Source organism: Lactuca saligna, chromosome 4 (assembly GCF_052625555.1).
Source record: "Lactuca saligna cultivar CGN05327 chromosome 4, ASM5262555v1, whole genome shotgun sequence".
Lineage (NCBI taxonomy): Eukaryota > Viridiplantae > Streptophyta > Magnoliopsida > Asterales > Asteraceae > Lactuca > Lactuca saligna.
In genome coordinates, this window is record NC_136420.1 from 289,392,051 (window position 1) to 289,397,020 (window position 4,970).

Below are 4,970 nucleotides of genomic sequence, written 5' to 3' on the forward strand. Positions count from 1 at the left end.
AGTAATCTAAAGTACTGTGACTCTGTTGATGGTTGCACGGTTGTGTTTTGTCTGTAAACGTTTCATATTCAAATCAAATGTCTTTAAGTTTCCTTATGACTCCGACATTATCTTACGACTTTTTCAATTTGATCCTCACAAAAACAGCTTCATACGTACATCTCCTTCTCCGAAAACGTCTTTCTAGCGAAACCATCATCCCGAAACACCAAAGTACCCATGTATAGAATACCTCACAGTTCTTTTCTTTTCCAAAGGAATCTCCTAATTACCACTTGTACAGTACGCCAAGTTCAAATCCAAAGAGTCCATACGGTTGAACTTCGCTGATGAACGTATACACAGGGGTGATATATAATCAAGGTCCTACAAGTTTGGAATTGACAATTCCACTTAAACATCTTTTTCCTCGAGGGGATGAGGGCTTAAAGAAGAATCATTTATTTGACTACCTTTTCAACCTTAATTATAAACGACTCGTATAACCGAGACTGTGATGGATGAACCAGGTATGAGTTCTACTATGAACTTCAAGACGGAGACTGCCCAAGACTGCGAGTGATCGTGCGTCCGTAAAAATAAACTTAGAAATACCTATCCTTTTCCCCTAATTCATGAGTAGTCATACTTCTATTAGATATTCACGACAGCTAATCCACCCCAAGGTTTCAACATCATGATCAGCAAGAGTTGGTTAAGTCTACATTGAACCGACATCAGGTGCTATGATAAGCAGTTCGTCCTAACCTCCCTAAAACAACGAAGCTCTAGTTATTTACAGCGACAAATCAAGTACGAACCCTCTCATCAAATTCGTGTATGCAAGCTCAGAAATGCTTACAAAAGGAATATCATGTATTCCTTGCACACATCGCCAAGACGTGCCAAGAAATGAAGGACATCCAGAACATCTAAGAAGTACGCGGCTTTCCCCGACACCTTTCCGGGAGGACAACCGAGACTACCAACACGGCGTCAAGTCAAACTCAGAATCAACTTAGTTCCAGTAGCCAAATCACCTTATTGTCTAGCTCCAACCGAGGTGCAAGAACTTCCTAACGAGCTTAACAAACTCCTCAGAAGGGGATTCTTTAGGACAAGTTTCTCACTTGGAAGAGCACCGGATTCGTCTGTAAACAAGAAAGAGCGTTCCAAACGCTAAAGTAAGTCTGATGCATCGCACCAATATTATCCCTCCCAAAAGGGGATAGAATATTGCATGGTGTAATGCGATACATCTAACCAAGGGCTTGGTTGTGTTATTATGCAAGGGGAAAGATCACTAACTATACCTCAAGATAGTTTAAGACCCAAGAATTTGATTGTTCAACACATGACCTTGATTCAGGAGCAGCGTTGATTACTCTGAAGATCTGGAGACACTACTTGTAGGGTACAAGGTGTAATACCCTCACCGAACACGGAAACACACAACACACCTTCGACAGGGAAAGGATATCATACTAGTGAAGTCAAACGAAAGAAGCAAAGTCGTATCCCATTACTGAAAGATTCACTAGAATGCCAGGTGAAGACGAATGTTTGCTTAAGAACACGAGTATCAAATAGAACTCCTATCGGTAGCATGATTGTTAATACTACTTAAAACTCGAATTTCGGGACGAAATTCCCTTTAACAAGGGGATGATGTGACAATCCGATATTTTGAGACAATAAAATGTAACGCCAGTCAAATTTAAGCCAAAATTTAACTTTCCTAAAATTATATTTGGGGTAAATAAAGTGGTAGGACTCGTATCAAAGTTTTCATACATATAAAGAACACTAAAATCCGAGTTATAACGAAGAAGTTATGACCAATCTAAAATTCACGGCGAAAGCCGGCAACGCTGATAGACGTAAAACGCAAAGTTTCGATACAATAATTTTTAGCCTTAGGTATCTAAACGAAAATCGTAGATTATGTTAAGCCGTGATCATGCATAAAAAGAACGCCCAAATCTGACTGCGTATGAGGAAGTTATGATTTTCCGAAGTTTCTAACCTAGCAGTAGACAGCTAAAAACTCGAAACAGAGATCGAGCGATCTTTAGCCGACACAACCTAAATGAAATTTGGAGAGCCTGATAATAGGAGTATAACAATAAAAAGTCTGATGAAAACGGACTCCGGATAAAGAAGTTACGAATTTTTAACAAAGTTATCGTGTCCCGACCTATTAATTAAAATATAATTAAAAATAAAGTCAAAACTAGCCGACGAAGTCTAAATGAAAGTTGTAGAGTATTTTTTCACCTTCGCGTGGATATAAAGAACGTCAAAAATGGAGCTCGTACGCGAAAGTTACGGAATTTAGAAGAGGACAGGCCGGATTACGCCCCGCGTTCTCTGGGAGTACGCCCCGCGTACTAGACCCAGAGTAGAGTCCCATCGGCCCGCCCACTCTACGCTTAGCTAGCCAGGAGTCGTAAGCCATGACGCATTCTTACGCCCAGCGTAACGAGGTACGCGCTGCGTAAGTGAGTACGCCCCGCGTACTCCAAAATTACGCCCCGCGTACTCACGCCCCCAGCACTATAAATAGATGGCATAAGCTTCGAGTTTTAGACACACTTTCTCAAATCTCCAATTACTCTCACACACTTCCAAGCACTAGAAGCTGTCCCGACGACCTTGATTTCCGCACTCGAGTCCCGACGAAAGTCCGAAGCCCCGAGATTCCCGAGAATCTCGTCACTCTCCGGTCGAGGTGCCGCCCGGGAAAATCTCGTTTTCTTCAAATCACGCACTTTCTTCGGTGAGTTCATACCCCTATAATCTACATTTTTAAATGTGTTATCAATATTGTTTTAATATACACTTTTAAGGGGGGGAATACAAGTAAACACACGATTATTATCGTGTGTAACTCAAAGTTTCACAAAATACTCATTTCTATCAAGTAAATCATATGTGATTCACAACCATTATATGGAATCTTTCGTACGGAAAACATAACAAGATATCGTCTGATATATATTGAAATTAAATATGTTGTTATACGTATACGAATCAAACAGTTTATTTATACCTTGAGTACAGGTGTTCATTTATGTCACCACAAAAAGTTACACATTTCATAACAAGTGAGCATTACACTAGGGTTACTATACAAACGAAACGAACCTTTGGAAAAACTATAATAGTCTACGACAAACATTTATACATGTTAAAAACTCTTTATCAAACTGTCTTATATAATTTATGATTCCTTTCAAACACTGTTAGAATCATGTTTCAAACAAAGGTCTTCCTATATTTAAAACTGTTCTTATCAAACAAACTACTTTCAAATCATTTTAGAAACTGACATCAAGTCATCATTTTCTTATTTATTAAACTTTTCAAAGGTTTTACAAAACTTATTTTATATTTTTGTGCTTGCCTATACGTGTATACTTATATAAGTAATGTTTGAAGGATTTAGGACGGCTAGCTCGCTTTATTTCCTTTTCCTCGTTGGGATGTGGCCTTAGGGCATCGGTTATCCGTCTGAAGGTCGTCTAAATATTAGTTATATATATGTACATATATAGACATGAAAGTTTCCGTCAGTTCGTTCAGTACCTTTGAGTAGCAAAGGCATATTTCGAATTATACACACACATTATCAATAACTATAATAGGTATAGTTAAGACATACTATTTACCATTCCGAGTACCAAGAGTTATACAAGATTCAGTCTATTCATGAGTCAATACAAATACATTACATACTGTGCGAAGAGATACAATTATATACGATTAAAAAGGCATACAATCTTAAGACATACAATTACAGAAGCTTACAACTTCAAGACATACCATTTCAAGGAATACAATTACATGAGATAGTATACTAGATATTCATAACATTTTATATACTACAAGTACCATATCAAGAAGGTATATTCATATACAAAAACAAAATGGACTTTCATACGTAAATCTATTTAGTACTAAGAATTGTGAGACATTTCAGCTTCACGTACGTTCGAGTATGCATTTTAAGTCCTGTATTATATACCATAATCCCTTGGAGGGGGAGCGTGATACTTGTGTATAGATCTATACGGGATTGACAATCCCGCACCTAAACTGTTAGCTACAGTTAGACCGGCAGGTCTGGGGTGACAAATGTCATAACATTCCAACGCCTGAAGAACGTTGTTACAGGCCATCAGTGTCAATAGTATGGTTATAAAACTCACATGAAGTATTAAAAACACGTTGATTTACGGAGTTTTCATATATCTTAGCGATTATAACTGTACACAAATCTACTATTTTACAACATGAAAAACATCATGGTAGTTCATCTTGGGACTTTTAAACTACCACTCACTTACAAACAAATATTGGAATTCTGAAGCAAACATTCAAAACAGTCGAGTCTTGGTAGAAGGCTACATTTTATACTAGTAGAAAATATGGGATTTTCTAGAGTTTTCAAATGTTTACAGATATTTACAAACATGTTCATTGGTACAAACTTTCCTTCAAAAACATTTACAGGTCTTTCAATTACAGCTTTACAAATCAAAGTCACATAAATACTTATGAATTCACCAGCGTTATTGCTGATACTCGCTTTCAAAATAACTTGTATTCCCAGGATACGGATAGACAGGTACGACTACCAGGTTCTGTGAAGACAGAGAAATCAAGACTCGTCTTTTATTTTTGAATATTCATTTTGTAGAATTATACTATGAAAGAACTCAAATGTAATTAAAATTTTACTATTAATGCAATGGATGATGTTGTTGCTTGTTTACTACTTTGCATTGTTGTGATACATTACATGACGTCCTCCGCCCCAGAACGTTTCCGCCGTTCTCGGTTTTGGGGTGTGACAGATTGGTATCAGAGCATTGTTTATAGTGAATTAAGTATATCAACCCATAAAAGATATACAAACTATAAATGCAATAGGGATTAAAATACTCTGATAAAGAGTCTATACTTTTAAGTAATAAAGTATTTGAATT